The sequence below is a fragment of the Wyeomyia smithii genome, chromosome 3 (assembly GCF_029784165.1).
Source record: "Wyeomyia smithii strain HCP4-BCI-WySm-NY-G18 chromosome 3, ASM2978416v1, whole genome shotgun sequence".
Lineage (NCBI taxonomy): Eukaryota > Metazoa > Arthropoda > Insecta > Diptera > Culicidae > Wyeomyia > Wyeomyia smithii.
Genome location: NC_073696.1, coordinates 50703241 through 50715267, shown reverse-complemented (window position 1 = coordinate 50715267; position 12027 = coordinate 50703241). Strand labels below are relative to the sequence as shown.

Below are 12027 nucleotides of genomic sequence, written 5' to 3'. Positions count from 1 at the left end.
GCCTCCATCCTACCGATAGAGCTTCAACCCACTCACTCTGGCACTGGTTGCGTGCGTTAGGCATTCATTGTGTACTAAACAAAAAGCTCCCCGAGTGACGTTTCACCAACACAATCCTGGCTCGAGACACCATGCTGCCACTCGGCCAATTTAGCCGAAGACATCCGAAGTGTGACTGTTTTTTTTTCCTTCTTCTATCGTTCCACCGCGAGTTGCTCCATGTCTGCACGCAGGCAGGCATGCATATCGAATGCCATCCGCTTGAAGCTCCAATTGCTCGAGCGCACGAGGCACACTTCAACTCAGTTTAACTCGAATCGTCGCCGTGTTTGGACCGTTCTCTCGGCCTACGAAACCGTTGCGTCGTCTCCTGGGGTGCAACGTGAAAGGGGCGGAAAACAGTCAGATACACGGAGGACTGTGTGCCGCGGCACTGTTGACACAACAAAGAACTGGCAGAATCCCGCACGTAGTGATCTGTGTTCTCTCGAGAAAAGACTACAATGGTAGCACACCGTCAGCGCCAATAGTGCAGATAGTAAGTTCGTCGGCTGCAGTTCCGTGTTCGCGAAGCGAAGTGTGAATGCATTTATTGCGTGTCCCACTGCAAGCAGGAATACACACCGTGGAAAGGAGAAGAAGAAATCCAAAAATAACCTCAACCAGTTTTACCGGCAATCAGCTGCTGTTGTTAATGCATTATTACAGTGGTGCGTCGTTATTTTGGTGATGAGTAGCATTTGGTGTTTAAAAAAATCTTGTGAAATCTCTGACAAGTGAGTTGAGGGCGTTGTCACAGTAGTCACAGAGTGGTGAATATCCATGATTTTTGTGCACGGTGCTGTCACGTTTCTTTCTTCGATAACTGAGCAACACATCATTGTTTGGAGATAACGAGAATAGGGAACAAGAAATCAAGCGAAAGAAAAATATTACAAGCATCATCACCAGCCGCTACAGTCCGTGGTTGTATGTGTTTTTACGATAGACTCAGTGTTATCAAACAGCACAAAGAAACAGAAGCATCTGTGGCGCACATTGTCGTGAAAGTTAGTGTATTTTTTATGGAAATCCCTGCTCTTGGTGTTTATCAACGGAAGAATATTCTACGATCACATTCTACTTGGCAATCAGTTGGATACTTAGTGTACTGAGCGCACACTAACGCGTACGCGTAAAGAAAGCAACAACAAAGGCAGACAAAGCAGAAAACAGCAGCAGTAAAGCAAAACAAATAAACAAACCCAAAGGTAGATTGTTTGTTGATAGTTTTATTATCGTAGTTACTGCCAGTGTGCCGTTGCCGTTGTCGTCGTCCCACCCGGTAAGGTTCAGCTTTGATTGAACTTGCCGTCCGGTCTTGCAGCTGGAGTTTTCTTACAGGGTGCAATAGCATCCAGTATCCTACGACTTTCGTGCTTGTGAACCGGTTGGGTGAGAAATCAGGAAAGCAGGTGCGTTCAACTCGAAGCAGTCTCAGCGAGAAAAGGTAAATATTTCGATATCTTTAAAGAAAAAGAATGAAGATGATGATAATTGTAATTTGAAGCTGGCAACACAAAAATTTTCCAGAGCGACAGACGGAATTTTATAACCAAGTTATACAACAGATAATGTAAATGTAATCTACGTAAGCCCAGATAGGCACTACATACCAGATCGTAATTCTAACATAATTGCTGCTCACGAACCAAAACAAAATGCATTGCATAGGCACAGTACTGACACACATTGGTGCCTAGTTGTGGGTAGGGTTTTTTCATTTGGGGGAGAAAATTTGAATCTTTAAAACATAAACATGTTTTCTTCTTTACCATCGTTTTAATGCACTGTACTATGCTTTACTCTGAAGCACTTGCATTATTAGTGTTAGATAATTAATATCATTGACGACTTGAAACAATCTTGCTGCCAGCATTTTTCATATCTAGCATAGTTCTTCAGAATTGCAGATAATTCCTGCTGTTATTCGCCGAATATTTTGATGCTTGCTGCGACTGTTTTTGAAAGCTTTTTAAGTTCCCAATTTTTTTTTGCAGAAATATTTAAGAAAAAAACGACTCTGAAAAAAGTACGCGTTTATCATTATTTACGTTATACTATTACAAGCCAAGAGCTATGGCATTCAAAAATTAGTTTTATTTTTTATTTATGTTCTCAAAGTGCCCATTCTTAACGTAATGGAGTTCTTGGTAGAGTTTAAATTTATTTTTTTCGTCCTCCAAAGAATAGCTTCTGCAACATTTCTGTATTTCGTCATCGTTCTATAATTATTTTTGTTCAATGAAAACTGCCCTTGGAAATGAATTTGCTGCCCCTCGGATATATCGTGCGAAAATTTATGTATATTTCGGTTCCGAATTTCTGTTAAATTAAAGTTGCCATAGTTACCGTGGTCTTCGACGTCGACGGTACCTGTTATAGGAAGCGTGTCACGGTATGAGATACTTGGTGGCAACGCACCGTGTACCAAAACGATCCATGCTGCAGTTGCAGTGCAAACGCTATCCTTCCATCCAAAATCCCATTGATTTTGATTGAATTTACAGCTGATCTGGCGATTATAAAGAAGCAACCGCTAGCGGTCAATCATGCTCATGCTCATGCTCATTTCTGCACATCGCCATTATTATGCAGATCTTTCACAGGTTTTTCTTGAATTGCTGCAAACATATTATTACAAACATTCAAGACATTAAGTTGCAGCGAAAAGAGTTCGGGATCCCGCCAAGGTAGATCTCCTAGCGTAAATCGTAGAAATCTTTTCTGCACATGTTCGATGCATAAATTCCACACTAACTGATGAGGGCACCAAATTATAGCAATTTTTTAAGGCAGTGAGGGTTTTTTATATTACGAACAACTTTTGTGATAAATCCAAGTTGACGTGAAGCTTTCGAGATAACAGTCGAGCGTTGCTGATTGAAGGTGAGCTTAGTATCAAATATGGCATGTCTATCGATTCGGTAGCTGAAAACTATCGGACTGCTTCTTCGGTGAAGGGTCATAATTCGACATTTAGAAAACATTAAGGACAAGCCTATTTCGTCGACACCAATAAACAAACGTATCTAACAGCGCTTGTAAAAGTTTGCAGTTATCAACAGATTTAACTACTAAGTATAATTTCAGATCATCAGCATACACTAATTTGAAACCGGCTCCAAGTAGCAAAACGATGTCGTTAAAAAATAAAATGAACAACAGACGTCCTAAATTGCTTCTTGAGGAACCCCAAAAACCTTGGTGAAGCTTTCGCTAAAGTATCTTGGGGTCAGCGCGATCAAATGCTGCTTTTAGATCGGTATATATAACATCAACTTGCGCCTCTTGCTCCATGTGAGAGATGCAGGTTGACGTAAATTCCAACGGGTTTGTACAGCTGGATCGGCCAGGCATAAAACGATGTTGAGTACAAATATTTTTAATGCAAACCGGTTCGTTTATTGGGTGTGATGTCTTCGGTAAAGTTGTGCATAAAAATTTTGTCTTTTCGAAAAAAAAACACCATGAAAACACTTGTTTTTACAACCAAGATAATAAAATAGTTGAAGAGGTTGTTCATAAGACACGACCGCAGGGTAATGTAGAATTACGACAGCCTGTCAATGTAGGGGAACTGCTCCATTATTCATCTCATTAAGCCGATATTCACGAAGAATACACGGATTAAACACCAAGTTTTCACGAAATCATTGAACAAATAAACTAAAAATGTTTACGTGGTGTTATGGAATCTTTTAGCATTGAATATTTAGTAAAATTAGCTAGATATCCTGAATTTTGTAAAACTAATTATTTTTCACAACGCTTCCATATCCATCCCAAAACTTGAATCACTGCTCAATTATTCATCTCACGATGTCCCCATATTCATCACACTTGTTATCATGAATGAATCACATTATCATGAATAAACGTAGCTTGTAATCATGAATGAATCACATTATCATGAATGAACGTAGCCGCAGCCTGTCGTAGTAGATTATCTAGATATCCGCTGCAGTTGTTTACGAGCTAAATTGGTAACCTAGGTAACCACTACAATGCTGTAGATTTATGTCAATTATGTCGGTATAATTCAATATTTTCAATATGGTTTTTTCGTATTAACAGAAACTGATTTGGAAACTTTCGGTTTTCTTTAACGCAGTGAAAACCGATTAAAATACATAAAGTTGAAATTTAGGAATTGTAGAAATTCATCTCATATATTTCTGCTAATTCAAGCTTGTTTTAAGAAATTTGAGGTGAACATTTCAAAAATTAAATTGTTTAGTGATTGAAATAAAAAGTGGTCCGCTAGTGATGAAAAAAACTTTGGTTGGCTGCTGAACGAGTCCCGTTGTAGCTGTATAGAACAATACGCGGATTTTATCTTCTGAGGTAGGTGATTGAATCAAATGAGTTCGAGTCCATATGCCCGACTATTATTTCAAATTTAGAGCTTTTAAGTGAGTTTTTGAGAACTATACTGTATGAGGATTCTAAACTAAACTAAGAAGAATCTATTCTATGGATTAGCAGATTGGTTTAAGAATAAAATATGCGTTTTTTCCTGTTTTCAATTGGGTTTTCATGTTGTATGAGTTGAATATATGGGCTGAGATGAATAATGGAGCAGTTCCCCTACCAATGCCGCTTGTAGCTGGTCGATCGCAAAAAATCACTCTTGCTACAGTGATCGGATATACCGCTGCTGCTACCCGCTACCCGCTACTTAGGACCATCCTAGTGGCCATCCACTAGTAAACTGATTAATTTGAGCAGAAGCAGACTCCTATACAGTCCAGAGAGTGCATTCTCGGTCAACTAGGTACAATATTCGGTCGACCGTGTTAGAGAAAGCGAGCCTTAAACGACCATCTGCGTTTCAGCTAAGCTTGACCATTTTCAAAAGTACAGTATTGCATAATTATGGCTTGCTTACACATTTTAGTGTCGTATGGGGGCAGATGACAGAAGACGTCGCACTCAGTTACACAACATTTTATCACACTGCTGTTGAGTGTTGTATATTGCAAAGCGAGCGAGAAGCAAAACCTTCCCCTCCTTTCTGTTTGAGAACGAGACATGTGCTTTGCTACTCAAGTCTTCTGCTCACACGCTTCCGAGATATTCTTTCTTCTTCATGTACCCGCCTGAGTAGCTGCTGTTGCTGCACCGACACGCAAAAACTCTTTTGTCTTGCTACTCAGCGACTGTAGAAGAGTACGAGAGTTCCTTCTTGCGAGTTAGGCAGCCTATACACCAGAGAGACGCCGAGACACTCACCGTTAAGGCAACTGTCAACATCAAAACGGGCGATCTGTATAATATTGCATTGCCGTTTTCCGTTTTGATGTTGACAGTTGCCTTAACGGTGAGTGTCTTGTCATTTCTCTAATATACAGGTTCCCTATTGCGAGTAGGAGTACTGGACTAAAATTGCTCGGCTAGGAGAAGTCCTTAAAAAAAACGTGTTCGAAAACGAACGTTACCCTATTTGAAATATTTTTTGTCTCTCCGAAACCATCACAATGCACCTTGAAACGATTGTCTTCGGCTGGTTGTGCTCGCGAGTACACGCGAGTAAAAGAGTAGGCGCACGTGTGTGCATGTAATTTCGGGAGCGAATGCGAGCAACCAAGAAAGAACGAGAAATAGCTTGAATGGAGGATTCTCCAGTGTGTGATATCGGTAGCAACGAGAACCTCACATGAGGTGTTGCTTGCTCTTTATGCTTGAGACTAACAACACCGATTGCAAAACGAAAACATCAGTTTGTAAACATGAAGATGAAGTCGAATTCACAACCGTCTTTGTCAATGCGTTGCAACATTTCAGATGAGGTACAATGAACTAACGAGAAAATGTGTCCTTAAAAGGACAATCTATTGCTGAATTTTATATCGAATGCTAATCGCATCTCTGTACTATACCCGACAGTGGAAATTAGGCACTTTTCTGATAACACAGTGAAAAGCTGTTTTCACCTTGCACATTTGACGGCAGATATATTTTAATTGCCTACACCCTCGTTTGTGTGCTGCAAAAATACGGCAGCTTTCCGCTGGAGAATGTGCTTGCCACCCTTGATGCAGCTGCTACCTCACACTAGCCTTTAACAAGAAAAAAGGCGTTCCGCTGCCGCTACCGCACAAAGGCAGCTTTCTATTAGAGGAAATAGTGCCACTATCACCACCGCTGCTGGTACCCCCCTGCAGCCATCGCTGCTGATATCCGCTTCCGCTACTGCTGCTACTTGGTTAGTACCGTGCTAGTGGCCATCCACTGGTAAACTGATTGGTTTGAGCAAAAGCAGGCATTATCGGTTAACTAGTTATAATATTCTGTCGACCGCGTTGGGAGAAGCAAGCACTAAGCGACCAATCAGAGATCGAAATCGGCGTTTCATCAAGGCTTAAAAATTTTCAATAGTACAACACTACAATTTTCTGCATTTGGGCGGGTGCATAGATGATTTTTCAATTTTATTTTTATTTTTCAATAGATTGGAAACCGACTGAGTTTTAAACATTTGAAAGTGGACAATTTTCGTAACGCTCTCGATGTTTTTGAATTTGTATACCTATATATGTTGCCATAAAACACAATTCTACGTCAAAAATATGATTGAAGCAATTAATCCTAAAATTTTCCTTTTTTGACTTTTCAAACTGCAAACATAGTTTGAGCTTTAGGCTCACACCTGTGTTGACCAGTGTAATAGAACTGATACCCTATTCCAAAATATCACTTTTGAAAAATGCGTTTTTCAAGGAAACTACACACTGTTAGCTAACCAATGATAGTTGACAAAACATTGAGAAATGGAAAATGAAACATTTAATATTTGTCAAAGAAACCAAAAACTTCTTTTTCCTCGCAGAGTATTCTTTTTTTGCTGGACAATATTATTATATAGGGTAGGGAACGGCTTAAGCAGTAGCGCCGTCTGGTACAAGCAACAGTAAACCTGTGTAAACCTGCTTTACCAAGCCGAACCGAAAACAAGCATCAAGCAATCAAGTGTTTGATACTAGTTTTCAGTTCGGCTCGCAACGATCGAAGAACAGCACCACACAGCGAATATCTCTTTCATGGTGGCTTTCCTACGTTTATATGGAACATCTGGTGTGGCTCTGAGTCATTGTTTGTTTGCCTTTCTTTGCTTTGTGCCGTCTTCTTGTATTCTGATTTTCGTTTACTATTTTACACGTTGTAACTAGAGCTCTATGGCTGTTGACGCGATAGAAATTTTTTTGTTTTTGTTGCATTAGGTGGATTTTATGGTGCTCATTTAACAACCACGGCACGTGCAATATCGATAAGTGTTAATTTAAGTTTTTCGGACGTTAAAGAATATATCACGAAGGAAAGATTTATGGGCAGCCTGCTAAGGTAATGCGGAAGTCATCCAGTGGGGTTTAATTCTGTCAAGTTTCGTACCTATTACAAAAGTCAACACTGTGTAACTTTATGTCATTTTTATAATAAACCCTCTAATTACACTGTTTAGTTCTATGTTACTATGAACGTTCTGATGTATTTTTTTAAATATTATCTTTGTCATATAGATTTTAAGCCGTAGTTAAATATGTTTCAGCCGATTATTCTATATTTTAACTTTCAATTAAAGGGTTCTAATTCAGGTAAACGAGGCACAAGTTATTTCATACAATTTATTTTTCAATTATCACTCCAAATACAACTTTAGGATAGAAATACCTTCGATTGTGTGCGCATTTTTTAATTTTTGCTTTTCACCTTATCCTTAAACTGAAAATTTGGGAAAACTTGAATTTCTAATACTTTAATGAGCAGAATATTACAATTCCGAGCGTTTAGAGTGGATAGGAGTGTGGTTTTAACCTTAAAAGCTTCCCCCGTGCGCACGGCTATGCACTGGTGGTATGGCCAGCAAAGATAAACAAAATCGATGCACTTTCCCGGTCGCTACCATCATTGAAAATTTCCACACGAGATAAGTTACTGGCACCGTGGCTGGTGGCGAGTAGGGCAGTAGGAAGGTGCATGAAAATTTAATCAGCATTTCAGTCCACCATTTAAAATATCTCATTCCGAACCAATAACGATTACAGCCAGATGGGTGGTAATGGAATTCACATAACTATCGGCCGTTTAAGTGAGCAGAGATTTAATTCGTTTACCCGTTGGCTTTTCGATGTCTGTTATTGTTATAGAAGGGCCACCAACCAGCAGAGGAAATCAAAAGTTTGAAAATATAGATCTATAGTGTAAATCTCTATTCTATACACTCTCCATTGCTGGGCTGAGCGAAAATTAATACAGCAATACCCTTGCCAATATTGATCTTCACCTATTAACCCAGACTTCCGAAGGCCGCATAATCGAGCAACCTGACACAATTATCGCTACCATCGAGCGCGTTAACATGACGATAATGCTAGTTGATATGCCAACGTGATGCGCCGAACATGTTAACCACGGCTTCAACCGGCACAGCGAGAGGGGAAGAGAAAAAATAACACAAAGAAACAATCTAATGCTGTTTTCATCGTTTTTCCCGTTGCCGGAGATACTCGGGGCAAAAGTCGCAATTGCGCAGCATATCACCGACATTTAGGACACAACATCGAGCCAGGACGTAGGCGAACGCGACACGATGTCAGTCGGAAGCGATTATGCGGTAACGTGAGATGACAACAATCTCGACGGGGTCCCTTTTGAACGACAAGCGGGCGGCGTACGTCGTCGTTCCAGTGTTGTTTTGATGTGGTTTATGGAAATTAGTGTGTAAGCTTTGATAATTTTTTGCTTCCCCGGGCAGAAGAGAGATGATAGCTGGAAGATGGAAAATTAGGCATTGAAATTATGGCGTCCGTTTTGGCAAAGGTTCCCCGGGAGACTGCTCAAAAGTGAGTACATGACATATCAGTCAAGTTCAGCGATCGGATGTGAAATGATTACGCGTTTGACATCCTCACTCTTGGTTGGCGGATAGGGCGGTCTAGGTAGTATCCTGTCAATAATGATATTTCGTTAGAACGAGAGCTAAATGAAGTTCTTTATTACATGTTTGTGATAGGGCGAACTGGAATTCCACAAATTCAGACTAATTGTAGGATGTTTATTTAACATTTTTGAAACATAGGTGCATTTAAAACGGTTCCAAACTTGACCTGAATCAATTAGTTTTGGGACCTTATCTATAAATTCATCAATTTCGTTGTTGTTAACCAAAGGAGTAAGTTGTCTAACATTGCGACAACATACAAATCGTTCCAATGTTTAAATTCCTCCCACTGCTCTCGAAAAACGTTGCCTTTCCTGTTCTGTGTCACTCACGTTAAATATTATGATATTCTTTGTTCCGGGAATATGTCCCGTGCAATCATTCAACATTTTCATCATTTGCTATTAGTATTCCACCCACTGTCATCCTCCATGATCAAATTATCTTCGACAGCATCACAAGATACAGGGTAAAACATTTGGACGACCAAATAATCTCCTTTGGGATTTAATCAACCGAAATCATGGGTCCGTATCTCCCTCTGCCATTCCTATGTTCCATTTACCGTACCAAGGCGTTTATTCAGGTTATCCCTGATGATTTCAATCACCAGTTCATTCACGTCACTGTGACCTGTTCGAAGAATCGTTGACGCAGACAAAATGCTAAGCTAGATGATGGTTCCCTTTGATACGCACGTATGTAGGTTTGCATGTATGTATGTATGTAGAAAGTACACGAACAATCTCGTTATTTGCACCATTATTATCTGTCGCTTGTACTCAAGTCTCGGCCCGGCTCGGTCCGAGTCGATGTGTGTAGGGACCATATGCGGGAACGGGCAATTGTGTTCTTCGCTCCGTGCTCGAATACTTGGAGCTGCATGTCGCGTCAGCAAGCGCATCCACATTCGCACAGTTGTGTACTAACCAAGTCCAAGACTGATCGTTCGCTATTTATTGCTAGATATCACCGTCTGTTCGTCCGTCCGTTCGTTCGTCCGTACGCGTCAAGGGTAGACGGGTTAGTTGTTCAAGAATTTACGATAAAAATAACGCATTTCTACACTTCTCTTTAAGAGCCGTTGGCGAACCATGTCAAAGACAAGTCTCTTTGTGTTCAAACAAAGGGAGCTGGTTAGAAATGGTGTTGGAGAAAAAAAGTTGGACAAAAAACCAACACCGAATAAAACTACGCACCATTATAAAATATGCTATAACTTCGTAAGGAAAAGTCCTGAAGATGTGTGGCCTTCAACAAAAACGTGTGTTTTGTATGACCAAATGCTTCTTTAGAACAACGTTTCCTTGTAAAAATATAACTAACAAAAGTTAAGTGCAGAAAATTACCTTTTGAGTAACTTTTACAGAAAATACTCTGTTACTCTGTACCCAATGAAGATGAGAACTTTGTTTGTTCAGCAAAGATTTATTTTTGCAAGTTCTAAAACCTTGCCGGATTAACCATTCCTCTATCTCTTAACACAAAAAAGTTAGTATTTCGAATATAAGACAACCTACTGTAACATAAGCTCGCCGTGGTCTTTGGAAAAAATGTGTGTTTTGTGTGCCCTAACAATTCCTCCGAAAAACACTTTCGTGTAAAATGCAAGTACCAAAAGTTAAGTTCAAACAACTAACTTTTAATTAAGTTCCATGTAATATACTTTATAACTTTGTGCCGAAAAAAGATAGGATTTTCATTTGTTCAACAATGTTTTATATTTGTGAATTTTCTACAACTTTGCTGCATAAACTATTCTTCTATCTCTCAACACAAAAAAAGTTATTTTTTTTTAGTATAGTAATCTTTTCATATTTTTTGACAATTTGCGATTATGCGGGTTATTTATAAAAAAAAATTGTTCCGAAGACACTATTGAGCTAGGATGAAGGTGAATGGCGCTATGGAATTGGGTTCCATTTTTTGCCTTATTGAACCACAGTGCAGTGGCTTTCTTTTAACTTATTTCTCAAACGGCTTTTCCTAACTGTGGGTTGCATAAATCTAGGGGTTTTATTTATATTACACATACCAAACGAATGAATGGCAACAACAACAAATTTCAAACGTAATTTAAATTAGCTCGACAGTTAAAATGCGATCGCATTCAGTGCAAAATAACTTTAGTGTCACTCTTTTAATCGCTTGAAATAAATGTAGAATTGCATACCTATTGTCAAATATAAAAAAAATTTCAAGGTGAAAAAATTCAGCATTGCTTCAAGAACGTGTTTGTGACCTTGAGAAAGGAATGAAATAATTCATTTTGAACTAGTGTCTTTCGAAATAGGTTCAGCTTCGTACTTGGATAGCTCTCCTGGTAGCAGCAAAAGTACTGGAGTCTGAACTCAACCGCTTTGCAGCTTGTCCGTAACCCGCTTGTGTCCTTAACAATGCGCTTGTTGACGGTTTAACAGTTGTCGAAAACCTCATGTACTTCTCGTGCATTTATACCCAGAAATAATGTGCAGCGCAGTCCAACTGTTTATACATTCTTCCATAATACGACATCCGCAGCCCCGCTTCGGGTGTATATTTCAAAATCGGTTTCAGTTCACATTATTTCTTCGTGTTCCTCGTGGTTACGCTCCTACTACGTGGGTGGTAATCGTAGAAGAAGACGAACAGCCAGTCCTAAGGTTGCTAACGTCAAGGTCAGTACCCATAAACTATGCAGGTTAGTACAAAGATACCTGTTGTTCTAACGGCTGTAATGTACCATGATGCGGAAGTGTTAGAATTGGCGGGGAATGCTGCTAGAGATAATAGAACGAGAATCATCCTGTAAGTGTCAATTGGCAATGACGAAAAATTGAACGAGCTTCTATCCGGCGTCACTAATTGCTCAGAGGAATGTTCTCCCGAATATTCAAGTTGTTTTACCTTCTAAGAAAACCAGAAAATTTATTTTTCGATTGATTCTCAGTCCATCTGTACCAGAAAATTTTTATCGAATACCAATTCGATGAAAGTGTTCATCTTTTGAGTCCACAAATAAAGTAATTTTTCTATGTTTTCGTATGAGCAGAACTGTTGATCAGCTA

General features: G+C 39.6%; 1 protein-coding gene across 3 annotated transcripts in view; it reads left to right on the top strand.

The window, feature by feature from the left end:
* The first annotated feature begins 292 nt into the window (after positions 1–292).
* The window catches only part of LOC129729961 (ubiquitin-conjugating enzyme E2Q-like protein 1), a 168789-nt gene continuing 157054 nt past the window's right edge, over positions 293–12027 (top strand). For 2 of the 3 annotated variants that reach the window (XM_055688894.1, XM_055688892.1), the window contains exon 1: positions 293–1489. The gene's annotated coding sequence lies outside the window, so the exon portion shown is untranslated. The remainder of the gene's footprint in view (positions 1490–12027) is intronic. The other variant, XM_055688893.1, reaches the window with a different exon arrangement.